At 51.5% G+C, this 19,653-nt stretch overlaps 1 long non-coding RNA gene across 1 annotated transcript; it reads left to right on the top strand.

Moving 5' to 3' along the window:
* The first annotated feature begins 2,131 nt into the window (after positions 1 to 2,131).
* On the top strand, positions 2,132 to 7,364 carry LOC131923262 (uncharacterized). Its single transcript, XR_009382558.1, has 2 exons — positions 2,132 to 2,421; positions 7,021 to 7,364. It is a non-coding gene; the product is annotated as an uncharacterized LOC131923262 (long non-coding RNA).
* The last annotated feature ends 12,289 nt before the right edge of the window (positions 7,365 to 19,653 follow it).

Genomic DNA, 19,653 nt, shown 5'->3' with positions numbered 1-19,653 from the left:
CTAGATTATATAAATAACTTTTAAAAATCTAAATACCTCCCAAATCAAACGACCCAGCTAACCAAAGGAGCCCATGAGGTAATGGACACAGAGTTCGCAGAACACGGAGCATAAATGGCCAGTAAGTGCTGAAAGCGTTCAGCTTTAACCACCGGGGAGAAGCACAGTCAAACTGCATTGAGGTTCTGTTTCCTAGTCAAACGAGCAGTCATTAAGAGATCAAAGTACACATGCTGGTGAGGACAGTGCCATAAAGGACACCCTTAGCCACCATGGTGGGGATGTAAATGAACCCAGCCACTATGGAAATCAGTATGAAGACTCCTTAAAACAAACTTAAAAAAATAAAAATAAAAAACTACCTCCTGGTGTGGCATATCACAGAAACACCTCCACATTTGCATTTTTTTTCCAGCTCTAGTCACACTAGCTGAGTTAGGAACCAGCTTGAGTCTCTGTCAGTAGATGGAGGGATAAAGCATATGTGACCCTTGGAGCCTGCATGGGACTGGACTAGGCCCTCTGCATAGTGAGACAGTTGTGTAGCTTGTTCTGCTTAAGGGGCCCCCTGGCAGTAGGATCAGAATCCATCCCTGGTGCATGAGCAGGCTTTTTGGAGCCCACTACCTATGATGGGACACCTTGCATGGCCTTGAGGCAGGTGGAGGGGCTTGGACCTGCCTCTACTAAATGTAACTCCCCATGAGAGGCCTTACCTTCTTGTAGGAGGGAATGGGGGGTGAGTTGGGAGGGAGAGGTGGGAGGAGGGAAGAGGGGGATCTTTGATTGGTATGTAAAATGAATAAAAAATTTTCTTAATAAAAAATGTTAACTAAGTTAACATGAATAGCCATCTTTAAAAAAAAAATATGTGGTCAAGGGCTGGAAAGATGGCTCTGAGGTTAAGAGCACCAACTGCTCTTTCAAAGGACCCAGGTTCAATTCCCAGCACCCACATGGTAGCTCACAACTGTCTGTAACTCCAGTTCCAGGGGACAGGACCCCCTCACACAGACACACACGCAGGCAAAACATTAATGTTCATAAAATAAAAGTAAAGAATATGTGGTCCATGCACACACAATGGAGTCTTATTTAGCCATAAAGAAGAACAAAATGACGCTATTTATTAGAAAAACGGATGCAACTGGAGATCATATCAAGTAAACTAAGTCAGATGCAGAAAGACAAAAAAAGTCACATTTCCCCCCTCATTTGTGGCTCTTGGAATTCTTGATGGACATATAACCCACATATATGACTTATATTTATAGATACATAACACCATGTATATGTAGTGACTTGAAGAGGAGGGAGACTGGAGGAAGGGAGGAGACTGAGGAGGAGGGGGAGGACGATTGAAGGGGGAGGGGATAAGGACAAGGCACAATGATGCTCATGGAAGAAAGTGTCCACACAAACCCACACTCAGCAACATAATGAAGGAATTCCTGAGCATGTGCCTGTGGTGCTTGTGGACTCAGGCCTGAGGCTCCTGTATGGTCCACGAAGGAAGGGTCAAGCGCTTATGTCCTTGCCTCAGGAGTTGAAAGGGTGGGCCTGCCGCCGGGCTGGCACTCCTCTTAGGGCGCTTAAGTTCTGGGGTGACTGCATTTAGCTACTCGGGGTGGGTGGGGTTCCAGGCAATGAGCCCAGGGATTTGCCCTGGCCACTTCCTCAGCCCAACCCTGATACACAGGAAAGGGTGTGGTATGGGGTCTTGGGAAGGCCTCTTGTGTGTGTCTCTGTCCCGTTTTTCTCTGGATCATCACTATGGAGACAGTGTAGTGTGTGGCCACCTGGAACCTCTACTGTGTGGCTGGAGTGGATGGCTGTGTGAGAGCTTGGACCTCAGTGCACTTCCATGCCCTGGTCCCCAGACGGCTCTGGCTGGGCTGAGGGCAAGCAAGGGTCGAGGGAGCTGACATTGCTCCACTCTGGCCCTTGTGTGTACCCCCAGGTACACAGTAGGAGGAGTTCTTGGCAGGCAAAGTGGGTCTGTGGGTGAGACTTTCATCCTGAAAGGCTACAGCACCCCATGGGGGGTTTGGGGGTGACAATGGCTAGGAACCCTAGAGTGTTCTAGAAACCCTAGAACCCATAGTGGATTCTGTATCAATACTACCTTCTCACTGGCGGGGTTCAAGAATCTTTTCAGGTAGATCCTTATGCTTCCCTACTGGATTCATTCAGGGTCAGGGACACCAGGCCTCACAGCTAACAGCTTCCCTCACTATTGATGACTCAGAAAGGGAGCAGGTCCCTGGGCTGATCCCCGGGAACCTGGGAGCTGCCCAAGTGGTCCGCTCTAGGGCAGTTGTTGCAAACTTCAGCCACCAGATGGCAGAGGAGAACTCAGTGTGGCTGAGATGGTCAGCGCTGTGTCCACATAGCCCAAGGTCTCTGGCTGCTCCAAAGCAGGTGAGACAGAGGGGTGGAGGAGACAGGATGAGGAGTAGGTGGGGGTGGGTCAGTCTGGCTCATTGGAGGGCACCCACGCAGCATTAAAGGATGGCTTAGAGCTGGCTAAGCAAAATGGGGCAAGGACTCCAGGCTGTGGCAGAGGGCTTGGGCTGAGCAGACAGATGTTCTCAGAGAAACAGTGCCCTGAAGCTTGGCCTGGAGGCCCTAGAGTCGCAAAGTGGGAGCATCCTACCTCGGTCCACAGCTGAGGTCTGAGACTTGCCCTTCCATCTCTCCTCTGCCTGGAGCACCCCAGCCTCCTGCACCCTTCATCCCTTCCTAGTACTCAGGGTGAGGGCAGCCATCTGCCTGGCGGGCAGGGCAGGGCGGCGAGGACACCTTGATGCCTGATGCTAGGGGTTCATAACTCTTGGTCCTGGCATCACTGGGCAGAGTGGGTCTTGGGAACATCAACATGGTTGGGGTGGGGTGGGGTACTGAAAGGAAGTATGAAATTCATGTGGCCAGACGTAGAGACGTGGAACAAAGCAGGGAACTCATAGATCAAGGAAAGGAAAGGTGGGTGGGGAGTGATGGGGCCAACTTCTGGGGCACAAAGCACCCCCGGCTCTCTCCGTCTGGTACCCCGCTGAACTGTGCTGACGCTTCTCATTCAGGAAGCCTGGCGTACACAGGGGCAAACCATCGCTTCTGGGAGTCCATGTCTCACTGGGAATGGAAAGGGCTTCAGGGCATGGGACAGTATCAGGGACTACGGGGGTCCAGCCCCTCGATAGTCCCCTCCCAGGGTCCGGGAAGACCTGCGGCCTGCAGCAGGACAGCATTGTGCTCTCTTCCGCACAGGCCTGTTGCTTACAGGTAGGCAGCCACTGTCCCTGTCTGTGTGACCACACATGCCTTTGCTCTCCACAGCCAGAGTAGGAAAGATGGTCTCTGTTCCTCGGGCTGAGCAGGCGCCTGAGATCAGGGAGAGTGAGGGAGGCAGAGACGGAGGACAGCTGGGGCAGGGCAGCAGGAATGCAGACAAAATGTAGAGCTGCCCCAGGGGACAACTGAGGAACCTGAGGTGTGGGGAGCTGCCCACCTCAGAGCTCATCTCGTGGTGGCTAAGCCTGAAGGAAAGGAGCCTGATGTGGGAGCCTCTGCTGCGGCTTGTTGATGTAGCTGGGAGCTCTCCCCCTCGCTGGGGAGGGTCAGAGGAGATCATAGGTCAGACTCGGACTCAGCTTGCCTTGACGAATTTTCTTTTAAACAAACGCCTCTGGGCTTCTCCCCGGAGGCCGGCACATAAATTTCTATTTAGTGCCACTGGGTTTCCAGCTAGGGGGCTGCCAGGGTGTTTTGAGAAGGAACTGGGAGGTCAAATGGTCTCGTCTTAGGGACTGTGTAGATGAGAGCTTGGAGTTGGGTGCCAGATGGGGTTGTGAAAGGAAGGCCCAGGTTGGAGGCATTTCTCCATGACTTCTGGAAACGACCACCCTGGTCAGTGGACAGGCCCCAGGCGCCGGTGGTTCCCTAGTGTGTGCATGCCTTGGGTGAGGGAGCTGAGGGCTATAACCCACTCACACCGGTCTCTCTGTATCTGCAGAGAAAAATCTGGTACTACAGCATCTCAGATCTGTAGGAGCTTCTCTGTACTCTGGTTATTCTCTTAACTGTTCTCACAGCACCTTATGGAGGGGACATAGCAGTGTGTGAAGTCCTGAGTGAATGTTGTTGACATGGGCATAGCCATGTCAGGAACCCCTCATGCGCCTGGCGGTGGTGGTGCACACCTTTAACCCCAGCACTCGGGGTTAGGCAGAGCCAGGAGGATCTCTGTGAGTTCGAGGCCAGCCTGGTCTACAGAGTGAGGTCCAGGAAAGGCGCAACGCTACACAGAGAAACCCTGTCTCGGAAAACCAAAAAAAAAAAGAAAGAAAAAAAAAAGAACCCCTCATGCCTCAGCTCCATGGAGGTGGCAAAGCCTTCCCAAGGCGAGGCTCAGAAGAGTGACAGAGCCTTCTTCAGGTCTGAGTGTAGATGTGTGTGCATAAAATGTCTACCATAGCTTTCTCACTCAAGGATGCTTACAGCCTAAAGACTGCTCCTCTATAGACACTGCTCCTACTGAGATTAGCTAAATCTGCCTCCTTATTCAGTTGTATATAATGACCCTGTCTCCTGTTTATCTGTATGTAATAAACCCACTTCCATGTCCAGCTGTATGCCATAGCCCCGCCCCCTCTTCAATGTTACAGAATAAACACGTCAGCATCTTGGGTACTGCAGCATCTCCATCAGGGAGCCCAGTCCATCTGGTTCCAGGTTGTCCGTGTGTTCTTGTATTTGCCTTTTCTTTATTTGCTCTGCTCCAGTCAGGTCTGTCAGAACAGTGGTAAGTGACCCCTTTCCACAGTGGAACCTGATGCTTACAGGCCCTGCAGCCCCCCAAAGGCCACGAGACCGAGGCCCAAAGCTTCTAGCTGCCTCCTGTGTCTATTTCATAAGTCTTTCTAGAATGTTCAGCCCTAAGCCATTGCTTTATGCATGTTATTAACCCTTGAACCTTGGCTTGTTGAGGTGTCAATGAGGTGGCCAAAGGTCAGAGGGACCAGGTCCTCCCCAGACCAGTTTGGAAGTCCCTCCATACTCTAAACCAAGAACACACCCCTTAGTTATGGCTCCAGCTTGCACTGGAATGCTGGAGGAGAAACATGAGGTTTCCACTCAGCCGTTACTTCTGAGGTATCCTGGGAGAGGTACATGCACGTTAAGGGCAGAGCCAGGTCCTGGAGACCCCACTGCAGAGGAGCCTGCCTGACCTGCAGTCCTCAGGAGGGTGTCACAGTGGGGCTGCCCTCCTCCTGGTGGAATGGTGTGTGGGCCAGGCAGGCAGAGGGTGGGAGGAGCCCAGTCACCGACAGCCCAGCACAGCCCTGTTTGTGTTGGCAGTGCCCCTGCCCAGCCGTTTCCAGGTTGGATGGCTGCGTGATGGAGATTGTAGGTCACGGGTTTAAGCAAACACCTCTGGACCTCACATCTATGTGAGTGTGAGGAAGGGCACGGGGAGCTGCTGGAGAGCTGGGAAGTACGAAATTGTCTCTGGATTGAAATGACACGTCATCACTCGTCACTTACCTCGGTGGGGGTGGGACGTGGGCAAAGGATGCTAAGCTGGTTCTAGAGCACAGAGTGCTGAGGACAGCCCACAGGAAGCCAAGGCCTGGCATCAGGCAGGGCAGAAAAACCAGCAGTGGAGGGAACAGAGAGGGTGAGGGGATGCTGTGGGCATGTGACACCCAGGCAAGTATGAGCAGGGGCCAGAGGCCACCAACAAACACTGGCCTGAAAGACCTGTCACAGAGAAGAAACAACCCACCCCAGTCTGGGACCATACATGCACACCTGCACAGGCTCTGTGGCAGGTCCCAAAGTCACACCTGTGACTAACATGGGGCATTCACACCTGTGTGTGACCAACATGGGGTGCTCACACCTGTGACCAATATGGGGTGCTCACACCTGTGACCAACATGGGGCATTCACACCTGTGACCAACATGGGATGTTCACACCTGTGACCAACATGGGGTGCTCACACCTGTGACCAACATGGGGCGTTCACACCTGTGACCAACATGGGGTGTTCACACCTGTGAACAACATGGGGTGTTCACACCTGTGAACAATATGCGGTGTTCACACCTGTGACCAACATGGGGTGTTCACACCTGTGAACAACGTGGGGTGTTCACACCTGTGAACAACGTGGGGTGCTCACACCTGTGAACAACGTGGGGTGTTCACACCTGTGACCAACATGGGGTGCTCACACCTGTGACCAACATGGGGTGCTCACACCTGTGACCAACATGGGGTGCTCACACCTGTGACCAACATGGGGTGTTCACACCTGTGAACAACATGTGGTGCTCACACCTGCCTCTCACTGAGTGGAGCCCACATATGAAAGCAAGATGTCTGAACCCCGAGACAACAGTCTTTGCTGACTTGCCATCCTCTAATCTTGTCCCTCTTCCCTGAAGCTCTGGAAACAGTCACCAGCTGACAATGGGATGTGTCCTGGGTAGCCTCTGGAGCCTGGCCAGAGCTGCCATTAAACAAGGAGGGAGACCTCTAAACTGCCTGTCACCAGGGGCCCTGGGGCGGTCCCTCCATCCTGACTCAGGATTCCACATCAGCTGATACTGGGGAGTTTATGATCCCTGAAAAGATGGCTTTGCGGGTGGAGCCCCAGAGACCCTGGGGGACACAGTGTAGAAGCCACTCACTTTTGTGGCCAGCACTAGTGAGCCTGTGGCTGGCGGGAAGAAACCCTGAGCCCCAGAGCCACCACCCAGCCGGCCACTCGCTAATGTGTGTGTGGACGTGGCCTGCTCCCCAGGAGTCCCTGTCCCCTCATTTTACATTGAGGTCATCACACCACCTGACCCCATCCCAGCAACCCTGCTCTTGGCCAGAACCCTGGTCTTGGAGGTCTGAGATGTGGGCAGGTCCTGCTCCTGGGCATGGTGGCCCTTTGTCTGTGTGGGGACTCAAAGACACACCCCCAAATGGAGTTCCTCTCTCTCCCCCTTTGTCTTTACTCTAACAGGATTTATTGCCTTGAGATGGTGATGCTGTGTGGATAAGAAAAAACGCTTTCCTGAGGAACCGCAGAGTGGCCCGGGGAGCCCAATTGCCTTGGTGGGAGGCCTGACCTCACTTCCTCCACTGCGGTAATTAATGGGACAGAAGAGCAGCCTCCGAGAGCCAGGTCCCCAACAGCAGCACACACTCACAGTGCATTATTTCTGTGTAAAGGGCCCTCGGGGCCGTCACACTTGCAGGTCAGCGGGCACAGAGGCCACTCTGGCTCGCTCAGTATTTACTGAGAAAACATCACATGTCTTCTCATCTGTTCTTACACTTAATATTTGACACTAGTCCATACAAAAACCAAGTGGGTATTTTGAATGGGGGGTTTTCTTCTGAGTACCAGGAGCCGTGGATCAGAGTCTACAGTTACAGACTCCTCACGGAGCTGCCCTCCTTTCCTTTGGGTGGGAGGCAGCTGGGAGAGTGGGACACTCAAGCCAAAGGTCAGAGGCCAGAGGCCTTCTCCCTCCCCACAGCACTGCACCTCCAGCCCTGACCACTGGGCTTCCCTGCTTCTTTCCCTTCCTTTGCACTCTCTCCCGCCTGTGACCTTCTCACCCATCCGCTCACCAAATATTTACTGTGCATACACCGTGAGCCAACTTCATTCCAGGCGCTTGGGACAATCCTTGACCGTGAAGCAGACCAGACCCCTGTCCCGAGGGAGTTCATGTTCTGGGGACAAATGACAAATATCAGTGAGCCCCAGGTGTGTGTGCTGCGGCAAGGTGAGGGGGTGAGGGGCAGGAAGAGGGACAGGCGCGGGGAAGGTAGGTCACAGTGGGGGATGAGATTCGGACAGATAACCCGCAGGAGGGAATGAGGCTTGCACATGGACATCCGGGGAGGGACATGCCTGAGATCAGGACTTTGGAAGAAGGAGCAGAAGCGTGTGGCTGAGTTGGAGGTTAGGGGTACGACTGGGGTGGACCCCACAGTGTCCTGGGCCTGCTGTGGTAAAGGACCATACACTAGTTAAAACATGCAGAGGTCTGACGTCACTCCAGCGGCTGTGGGAGGGGCTTGCTCACTGCCTTCCAGCTCCTGGGCCTGCTCAGTGTCTCCCACCCACCTCACCGTTGTTCTGGTCCTCCTCCTCCTTTTCCTTCAAGCGCTCTTAAGGATGAATGGGTTGGGTCCTTCCGTTCCACAAGGGGAAAGACCCAGAACTGCCTGTCTCTCCCCAGCACTCCTGTGGCGCCTCCAAGTTCATGCCCTTCAAGGGCTCCTCTCACGCCACACTTCGGTTTTGCTGAAAACAAAAATCCTAGGTGTGAAAAACAATAAAATGTTCAGGAGTTCTGGGGAGAAATACACGTTATGGGGTAGATTTAGAAGCTCCGTCTTCCAAGTGAGATCGGTAAGCCAACGGAGAACTAGCTCTCCTCATTTCAGTTAACTTTGTGTGGCATGGTACATGTATGTGCGTGTGCACACCCATGGAGGCCATAGGTCGGTCTCAGGTGTGGTTCCTCGGGTGTCGAACACCTTGCTTTTTAATTCAGGTCTCCCACTGGGGCTCACTGCGTGGGATGGCTGGCTGCCTCCCCAGGACTCTCCCCGTTCTCCAGTCCTGGGTGACCAAGTGGGCATCTCCATGCCTGGGTATTTTATGTGACTTTTTTGGGCTCAGATCAAGTCTTCGTGCTTGCATGGCAAGGATGTCACCAACAGAGCCATCCCCCCATCCCCGGGCCTTATTTTAGTCAAGAGAAACCCAGGCATGCAAGATGGAGAACAGAAGATAGATCAAATCATTCTAGCTGACAATTTTTAAATCTTAGTGGAAGGAGTGATAATTTACACACACACACACACACACACACACACACACACACACACACACACACACTTCCAAACCAACTTTAAAAAACAAAAATATAAAGGAGACAATATTAAAAATTGGGTACCAAGGGACGGTTTGGGCTAAATTATTTTATTACAGGATGTAAATCCTAATGATCCAAAACACACAAAAAAGGGAAGGATTGGGCTTCATAGCATTTTAAAAGTCAATACCCAAGGCCTCCAGGAAGGATGTCTTGCAGATATGCTGAAGGACTTCACAGTAGAAACACCTACTTCATGATACTGAATAAGCAGAAGGAGAAGGAAGAAGAGGAGGAAGGAGTTAGGAAGAAGGAAGAGGAGAAGAGGAAGCGGAAGAGGAAGCAGCAACTTTTATAACAGGCAGAAGAGCCAAGAGTGACAGCGACATTTTCCAAAGCATCATGAATAAGAATCTTGGTACAAACACTGGGCAGAGCTTGGGGAATCCTGCAGAAGGGGAGGAAGGATTGTGAGAGCCAGTGAAGTCAAGGGCACCACAAGAAAACCCACAGAATCAACTAAGCTGGGCTCCCAGGGGCTCACAGAGTCTAAACCAACAACCAGGGAGCCTGCATGGGACTGACCTAGGCCCTCTGCATATGTGTGACATTGTGTACCTTGGTCGTCTTGTGGGACTCCCAACAGTGGGAACAGGGGCTGCTCCTGCTTTTGGGACCCTATCCCTCCTACTGGATTGCCTCATCCAGCCTTAGTGGAAGAGGAGGTGTCTAGTCTCACTGCAACTTGATATACTTTGGCTTGCTGATATCCATGGGAGGCCCACCTGCATCTGATGAGAAACAGAGAAGGAGTGGATGGGGTGGGTGGGGGCGGGGACTGGGAAGAGGGGGAGGGAGGGGAAACTGTGGTTGGGGATGTACATACAAACAAATAACAAAGGAAGCTTGGTACTTCACTGTGGCATGAAAGAATGTCGGGGGCTGGGGCTGCGGAGAGGCTCACCCCGTGCTCAAACAGGGGATCCCAACTGAAATACACATGAACTAGCAAGTCATCCCCTGCTTGAATTAGATCCCATGGCTTGGGGAGAAGGACGGTGGCTATGATCATGCCTCCTTGGTTCAGTTGCTTTGGTTGACAGGATGCTCTGTTTCACTGTGCATCGAACACTTGGTTTACAGAGGATGCGCAGGTCAAAAGTCATCTACAGGACTCGGGATGCCCAAAGTCAGCCGAGGAGAGCTGGAGAGCAGAGGCTCCAGAGCTCAGGGAAAGGTTCCCTTGTCTCTGCTCTGACCTCACAAACTTTGCAGTCAGCCCTCCCTGCCAGCTGTCACCCTCGGATGTCACCTTGGCTCATCTGTCTTCTTTGTAGCCCCTGCTGTTCCTATCACCGTCAGTCAAATGCTGGCCACGTGAGTGGGGAGGAGGAAGGCTGGGGCCCAGTCCAGGCACAGGTACACGGGCTTGCCATCCATGCCCTGGTACTACGAGGAGGGCCTGGGAAACAAGGCGTGGCTTCGGGGGGCCTGATGCCATCTGGCTCCTATCTGTACACAGAGGAGCATGGTGAGAGAGACGTGAGGAAGGAGGGTGACAGGGGTGGCCTTGGAGATTCCACAATTCCTCTGGACGCCGTTCTGCCCATAGCTCAGCGCATCTATCCAGGGGTTCAAGGCTCAGAGCCAAAGACCAGGTCTAGGCTGGCCACCGGTCCCTTCCCAGCACTGATGGAGACACTTTGGATCTAGAGTTCTCCAATTTGGAATAACTCTACACTTCATACATTTAAATTTTATTTAAAAAAATGCAATCATGTGTGAAAAAGTTACAAAGTATGCAGTTCTGGGATGTAACAAAAAAAAAAAAAAAAAAAAAGAAAGAAAGAAAGAAAGAAAAAAAAACTCTTAAACTGTGGCCTTACCCTAACCAGTTCTTAAACTAGAGTCAGATACAGAATGTGGAGACCAGGAAAAAAATTGGCAACAATATATGATTTCCTCAACGCACAGTGACCAAAAAGCAATTCGAAGCCGAATGTGCATAATAAACGCAGCGCTCACTCAGTGCACTGCAGAGCTGCACCACTGCCTTGGTTCTGAACACAACATGCACACTTGGCCCTGCACTTGTCTCACACCAGTGAACACTGCCTGAAAAGACTCAGCTCAGTAAGTTTTTATTATCCAAGCCAAGTTCCTGGCGTTTATAGAAATGTAATGCTTTAATCATAGGAATCAAAGACTTCTAATGACTCCCGACCACCGTCCCTCAGCAGGTAAGTCTCCACACAAGTGTTTGGGGAAGAAGGCTGTGGTGGCCGCTGTTGTCCCTTTGACACAACTTAGAACAACCAGGGAAGGGTCTCAGCGAGAAACCCTCTAGATTAAGTTGGCCCGTGGGCATATCTGTGGCAGTCTGTCTTTAATACCTCTTGTTGATGTGAGAAGACCCGGACTACGCATGGGCAGCATTTTCAGGGTCACCCAGATAAGAGGACATGGAGAAGGAAGCTGTTTTGCTTTTTTGGCTCACTCAGTCTTCACTCTTGCTGGCAAGCTCATCTACTCTGCCGCCGCCGCCGCCACTGCTGATTCCTTTGCTGACTAATACTGAGCCAATGTCTTCAGTCTTCAATGTGGACAGAACACCGCCTACTCTCCAGGAATCCTCCAGGCTGTTGGAGCCAGATTGGAATTGCTGAGGTACCCAGCCGCATGTGCCAAGAAACTACCAGGTCTTTGGCCTCCCTGGTGTGAGAAAGCCATTGCTGGACTTCTCTAACCATGTTGTATAAGCCATTACTAAATCTCCCTTTAATATGCATTCATTCTATTGATTCTGTTCCCCTGCAGAGCCTGACCCAATACAAGGGAATTCTCTTTCTGGGAATTACCTGAGGCTGAGTCAATGAGAGTGTAGGGCAAGGGAAACTTTTGCACAGAGGAAAACCAACAACTAGTATGTCCATGCAGAAATACCCAAGGGTGAGGTTGGGGGTGGTCAGCTTGCAGTCCTTTCTGGCTTTGCATCAAAGATTAAAAAGTTGGAAAGGCTTTGGTGGGAAAGGAGAGTGTCCAGGTCCCGTGGCATTTGTAGCCAAGATTCTGGTGGACTTCTGGCTGGCAGCAGAGCCCACTCCAGTCAGATCAGCCTGTGTTCCTTCTGGAGAACCATCACGACACAGTAACTCGGATGTGTGAATATGCTCCACCCAACAGTTGCATCTGAAAGGTCCAAGTGTTGTCATCCTTTCAACACCCCAAGGCTGGGAATTGGCACCCTGTGGGGGCCCACAGAAGTTTCCTAGTGAAATCTGAGCTTGCTTTACCCAGCAGGACTACATAAGAGGATGATTGGACCATGGGCCTGGGTACCAGGTGTTTGGAGGGGTGTACTCTACTAAGGGGGAGGTCTTTTGTCCCACCCCTTGGCATTGTTATAAAAAGCCCTTTTGAATAAAGTCCTGGGCCACTGGGTATTGACCCAGGTCGCCCGAAGCTATCCTGTGTTTCTGTCTTTCCTTTCATCTACTAGGTCTTTCTTTCTACCTGATATTTCTTATCCCTCTCTCCTCAGGAGTTCCTATGAAAGGTGGGTTCCTGCCTCCCACAGTCCCCCAAACACTCTGACAGAAAGCAGCAGAGCCAGGCCATAGGAACCCACCTCTCTCCTTTACCTCAGTCTGAAGCGTTCTCTAGCATGGCCATGCTCCTCCCCTGACTGCCCATATCACATAGGCCCGCCAAATCATGGCTTCCACAGCGAACGTTCTCTGGCATCCATCTATCTTGCCCAATGGCTAAATGCCTGCTTGTATAGGTGACTCTGGCCCTCTGGCTGTTCCTCAGACCCGTATCTCAAGACCCCTTAGAGCACCTTTCTCTATGTGAAAGGCCACTGCATACTTTCCATATTTCGGATTCTGTGCTCCCCTGCTACTTGGAACCATGCTGTGTAGTGAAGGCTCTTTCTCCCCCAGACCCGCAGAGGACAACAATCCTGAGCTCCCAGAAACACTGGTGCCCACACTGGTGAAATCATGTGACTGCAGCAGATGGCTGTGCTCTGGGAATGAGAAGCACACTCCTCAGGTGGGACCTCCTTACCTAATGCCTCCTTTCTGGTCTCTGTGTGACTACCCTCTACAGTTAGCATTGGACTGTGCTTATGTGGAGGAGTCGGTGACGTGTGTTGGTGGTATAGCGGTGAGCATAGCTGTTTCCAGAAGGAATAAGAGGGGAAGCCCAGGCAGGCTCAGTAGGAGCCACCCGCCCTCGGTGTGGTAGGGGACCTCCAGTGGCTGGGGACCCAGAGAGAACTGATACACACAGTGGCTTGGTCTCCTCCCAGAGCTGACAGAGCTTCTTGCTCCTCAGAAGCCACAACGCCAGGCACTCAGCTCTGGGGTTCACACTGGCCAAAGGCCCTGTGGTCTCCACCTCTGCCATCTCTGGACCAAGAGTGGCACAACCGGTTCCAGTGGTTCTGACACTTTTGCTCTTGGACCAAGCTAAGTCCCAGATCCCACGATTCAGGGCAGAGTACTCTCTGGTTGTCTTAGTTTTCTACACCCCAACTCTGCGTGCTGAGTCACGGATTCCCCCTTCCTCTGTATCGTTAACATGTCTTCTTCCTCCTCACTGAGTGACTCTTCCGACAGGTTCCACGGTTTTGGAGCCCAGGAAGGCTCTAACGTAGATGTTCTTTCCTTTGCATCCTATCAGGGCAGAAAATGGCACAACACTTCCTTCCCATCCTCCCATCTCATGCTTCTCTCTCCCCAACACTCTCCCTGTTGAGTCAGATGCTCACTGGAGCTAACACCTTAATGTCGGTTTCCTATTGCCACTCCTCACTTACAACGGGTGAGTCTTTCTGGAAGGGGGGTTGAGCCTCAATTGTAAGTCTTATCACCCACATACCATAGACACCATGACCTAATTATGATCTAGTCCCATAGGTACTACTTTTAGGGGCTTTGATATGTTCTTTAATCTATCAGCAATATTGGGGGCACCCCCATTCTCACAAAGTAGACCCCATTCATCTACGCAGAAGAAGGTGGCTACCTGGGGGGGTGTCTCCAGGTAGCTCAGTCTTGGTTTCATGCAGCTTTGTCTCGGGGAGCATGCAGTCACCACTGGAAAGGTAGCCACAGTGGGACTGTGAATACTCTACCCATGCATGGACCAGCTTCAGTTGCAAGTATGATCACCCATTGTGGGGCCAGAGGTACCACTCCCCACCTCAAACCTGTCCTTGGCTTTATCAGTCTGTGTTCAGGTAGTGTGTGAGCCATGGATGACTCAGAGGCAGCTGCTACCATGTCCGTCTCTGTTCCTCCCCAGCCCCTTAGCAGACAGCTTTGTGATTTAATGCCTATTGCCTGGTGACCAGGACTGGGGAGCTGGTCTGGGAGGGGTGCTGTCATGCAAGGCAAAGGTCACTGCAGAGTCTTCAAACAATGGTGGGGTCACCAACATTTTGAGAAGGAACGGTGGACCCTTCCCAGGCCAAGTGATTAGGAGATTCCCCCCCCCCCCGCGTCTCTCTCTCTCTCTCTCTCTCTCTCTCTCTCTCTCTCTCTCTCTCTCTCTCTCTGTCTCTCTCTCTTTCTGATCTTGGCATTCTGGGTTTTTCAGCCACACTGGCAGCCAGCAAGCCCCAGTGATCCTTTGGTCTCTACCACTGTGCCAGCAGCACAGTTATGGCACCCGGCCATGCTGTGCTTTTCAGGGTGTGGGAGGATCTGAACTTGGGTCTTCATGCTAGCCCAGCAAGAGCCCTTACTCATCCAGTCAACTCCCCAGCCCCCCGAATTCTTTTTCAGACTTTCTGACCGCATGATATGTATCTCAAAGGATATTTAAACGTGAGCAGAATGTGGTGGCATGTACCTATAAGCCCAACACTTCAAAGACTGAGGCAGGAGGATTGCAAATTCCAGACCATCCTGGATTATAAAAAAACATGTCTCCAAAACGAACCAATGAACGAACAAAGACCTTATACTTGTCAAGCCATTTCCTTGACAAAATCACATCACTCTGCTTACCCACCACGTGGTATGGGTTCCCTTGTCTTTGCTCAAACCCTGAGCTTGCTTACCTTCTGCAGAGAACACACTGTCTGCCCAGGGATGGGGGAAGCATCTGGATATAGCTTAGTTGTCCCCAGTGGGTGGAGCCAGAAGTGCTGCTGACTGGCCTGCAGCACAGGGAGCGAGTGACACTCACCCCAGATGTGAACGGATCCAAGTGTCAGCAGGGCTGCGGTTCAGAAACCCCATTCAAGATTAGTCCCAAATACCCTAATTTATTTTGTTTGGATGAGCTCTTGGCTGCAGCGGCTGGCTGAACTTTCTTCATGTTTAAAGGCACTTACCCTACGTCAGTTATATTTTTCATCTGCTTCTTTAGACCTTCTTAAGGTCATAGATGGTAGACGTTGTTGGATCATTTTCTTTTTTTATTCTCTGTTTTGCTAACGAGGCATTTGAAACCTTGGAAATCCCTTTGCTCACGACTGTGACCAAAACTTCATCTTGGTGTGTAATTTTTAAATCTCCCAACCTAAAACATATTTTACCACAAGCTTCATCTGCTCCTTGATCTGTCTGTTACTCAGGAATGTGTCTTTAATGTGGAACGAAAGGGCATCTTGTCAATGTGTTCTTGACTGACGCATGTCCCCTGTACTGTGGTCAGAGTGGCTGTGTGCAGCCTGGCCTTGGTTTTCCTATTGTTGACGTTTTGATGTGTTCTCATTTACTACCAATTTGAGAGCTGCTTTCTTCCTAGTTCAAGTTCTCCAAACATCTGCTGATTCTCCTCCAACAATTGTTTTGACGTAGCCTTTGTGAGATGGATGTGTGCGCCTTTGAATGAGAACGGCCCCCATAGGTCCATGTGTTTGCAAGCTTCATCCCCAGTTAATGAACTGTTTGAGAAGGACTAAAATGCTTGGCCATGTGGGAGGAGGTGTGGCCTTGTTGGAGAGAGTGTGTCACTGGGGGTGGGCTTTGAGGTTCCAAGTTAGCTCTCTCTGTCTTATTCTTGTAGATCAGGATGTAAGCTCTCAGCTATTGAGACATCTCAATGCAATGTCTGCTGCACACCACCATGCTCCCCACTAGGATGATAATGAACCAACCCTCAGAAACTATAAGTGAGCCCCAATTAAACGCTTTCTGAGAGTTGCCTTGGTCATGGTGTCTCTTCACAGCAATAGAAACTCTAGGAATGGAATGGGGCAGAGACAGGACGCAGCTTCTCTGCTCCCTGCCCTTTGCACATCCGTTTCCGCTCAACTCCCTCCAGCAAGGTCCCGTGATAGCTGGGCTTAGACCAAGAAGATCTCTCCATTCTCAGCCTAGGCCAGTGCCCTGGCTGGAGCAGAGGATTAGGGCCAAAGTAACAATTTAAAGACGTGAGACACGCCCCTGAGCATTGCAGGCGGATCAGCAGCATCCCTGGCTCCACCCACTGGGGACAACCAAGCTATCCCCAGACACCGCCCACATCCCCGGGTGGAAAATGTGTTCTCTGCTGAAGATAAGCTCAGGGTTTGAGCAAAGACGAGGGAATACCATGTGGTGGTCACCAGAGTGACCTGATCTTGTCAAGAAAAGGTCTTTACAAGTACATAGCAGCTCAAGTGCTGGGCTAGCCATAGGGAAAGGTGGACACGGGGCTGACTGCCAGCCTAGCTGAAAAGTCTGGAGCTCTGGGTTCAGTGAGAGATCCTATCCCAAGGGAATCAGGTGGAGAGTGATAAAGAGCAACATTTGACATCTTCCTCTGGCCTACATACACATGCATCCCCCAACATGCATACACATACATTCATGTACCGAACACACATGTAATTAAAAAAATCAGGAAAGGACTTCAGATACAAGCATTTACGTTGGAAGACAGCAGTGAGCACAGGTGGAGGAAGCAGAGCGGAAGGCAGAGTGAGTGTGGGGATGGTACAAGCACATGGGCAGTCCCACAGTGCAGAAAGCCCTTCTAAGACTTCTAGAAAACTCACAACTCCTAAGAGCCAAGTCATGAAGACAGTGTAGCCTCAAGGGGGATGCTCAGGCCACATGGACTTACCTTGGAGACCCTGTGTGGGGGCAGGCCCTTCAGGCTGGACTCTACATTCCTGGCTGTCCTCTGTGACTCCATGGGACCACTTTCCTTTCTTGTCAGCGTTTCCCACCCCTCCCCTCTGCTCCACTGGAGTGTGCTCAGCGGAGAAACTAGACTACAGTTGTGCCCTGTGCTCCTGCAGGATGAGTCAGCCCGTGTGCCGCTTTGTGTTCTAATGCCCCTAGGTCTGTGGTCTGCTGGGGCTGAGGGTACCAGGGTGGGATGGAGGGAGTGGTACTGACTGAGAGGGTTTCAGTCTAGTAGGAGAAAGACTTCCAGACAGACAGCCTAGACTGGGAACTATGGGTGATCAGGCTAGTGCCTGAGCTGTGTGGGGCAAGGGGTCTTCTGAGCTAGGTACTGTGGGTATGGGTGGCCTGCCAGGCTGAGCACTTTAGATGAGGGAGGCCTCCTGGGATGGTTGCTATAGGTGATGGGGTCTGTTATCTTGCGTGTTCTGAATGTGGTCCTACTCCATACTCAGCCTCTTGATATAATGGGGCTAACTGGGACCACAGAACCGTCTTGCTGGGCACCCCCAGCCCCTGGTTCTGGCACCTGTAAGGCTGGCTGATCCTCTGGAGGCTAGCAGGGGTGGGGGTTATCTGAGTGTGGCTAGCCTCCCGTGCTTTGCATCCCAGAGTGTGCAGACACACAGGGACCACATCCAAGAAGCGGTACTTGGCCAAGCCCTCGGGACCAGGGTTCCATGAGAACCGTTTTTTATTGAGGATTGTGGTATGTAGTGGATTGAGAAATTGCCATAGTCAGAAAAAAACAAGTAGAAAACCTTCCAGAAAACAAACACTGAAGAAGGAAGTGCCAGGGCAGGGAGTGTTGAGCATGTGGGAGACTGAAAATGCATTTCTAGAGGCGAGCCGGGACATCCGGGTCCCAGTGCCTGCAGACTTGGCTGGGTGGCAGTTCTCATATATTTCAGGTCTAAGAGATTCTTTGATTAATTTCTGTGGACTTCACCAGAGTTACAACAGCAATTCCCTGAGCACTAATTAAGGAAGAGAGGCGGACAGTGACTCATGCTGGAAAGAACCCTCCCAGCCCTAAGAAAGCATCTCAGGTCCTCACGCAGTGGGAATGGCCTCCGATCAAGGCAGCTCTGGCATGAGGTCAGCAAGATAATGGTCAGAGCTCCTACTAGTCTCTCTCTCTCTCTCTCTCTCTCTCTCTCTCTCTCTCTCTCTCTCTCTCTCTCAGTGTGTGTGTGTGTGTGTGTGTGTGTGTGTGTGTATGTGTGTGTGTGTGTCCAGGCTCCAAGTGTGTGTCCCCCCAGAAGATCTGACAGGGATACCTGGCATGGCTTCTCGCAGACTCACTCTGCCAGAAGCCAACAGACCTTCTGGGGCTTGAACCCAGGGCCTCACATATGCAAGGCAAGTGGCTACCACTGAATTGTGCTCTAGCCCCAACCATGCAGGGCCCTTTTGGCTGACCAAACCTTTTCTTGAAAGCTTGGGTGGTAGAGAAGGAGAGCAGAGGCCATTGCTTCAGTCACCCGCTGGGGAAGGTTGACAAGGCGCAGGCCATTCTCATCCAACACAGAAATAAAGCGTGCCAAGAACGAGAGCAAACTCAAATGTGTGTTTTCTCTCCAAGTGAGAAGTAGCTTGGAGGCCTTCCTACCATGTGACTACTCTGGCTATGGATCTGACCTCGGAGACCACAAAGGACCCACAGCCTGGGACTCCTTTAGAAGCCAAGGACTGAGCAACAAGTGTGGACATTATTTCCAGTAGAACTTGGTCCTGGGCAGACAGAGAGCTGAGTGCCACAGGTACCGTGTGTTACTGTGCATCAGAACTACAGCCTCCTGTCTGGGTGATAGAGTATTGTGTTCTTACAGGGCTGTTTATCTTCGGCCTCCATTTCTGTGAATGTTTTGCATATAGATAAGAACCAGCTTGCTGTTCAGCCAAAGGGAATAAATCTTCTTTAGACCAGAAATGGGACCTAGTGGCCGAATCTTGACAGCTGGGCAAAGTACAAGCGTAGAGAACCTTGCTGTGTGCTGCCAAAGCTGTGTCTGGGATGGACAATGCAGAGCGCTGGGCCACACAGCTCTAGCAAGTCAGCCAATGACTGAGTTGGTCCTATCTGCGAAGTAGCATGCTGGAGACCAGAGACCCAGCAGGGAACACACACGTGGCGGCCAGGCCCTCACGGGAGGGTAGTTGTCAACAGAAAAGCAAGCTCAGACTATGTCCTCTTGTTCTCTTGGGTCTCCCACAGGGCGGTGATGGAGAAGCATTGTCAGGAAGTACAGGAGGAACTGTGGGAGAAAAAGGGTTGGAAGATTTGAAAAACTGTTTAAACTGTGGGAGCTTTCATTGATCACACAGAGGGGAGTCACAAACCCAGGTCAGAGTCATAGTTCACCCAACACTGAAGCCACCTTTCAGCCCCACCTTCCCCATGACAGTTACTCTCCTTTATTTAGTTTTAGTTTATGTGTGTGGGTGTTTGCTTGCATTTATGTATATGCACCACGTGCATGCAGTGCCCACAGAAGCCAGAAGAGGGCATCAGATCCCCCTGGAACTGGACTTACAGGCAGTTGTGTGCTACCATGTAGGTGCTGGGCACTGAACCCAGGTCTTCTGCAAGACCAGCCAGTGCTCTTAACCGCTGAGCTCTCTCTC

This window comes from Peromyscus eremicus, chromosome 13 (assembly GCF_949786415.1).
Source record: "Peromyscus eremicus chromosome 13, PerEre_H2_v1, whole genome shotgun sequence".
Taxonomy (NCBI): Eukaryota; Metazoa; Chordata; class Mammalia; order Rodentia; family Cricetidae; genus Peromyscus; species Peromyscus eremicus.
This window is presented reverse-complemented; position numbering and strand designations above follow the sequence as displayed.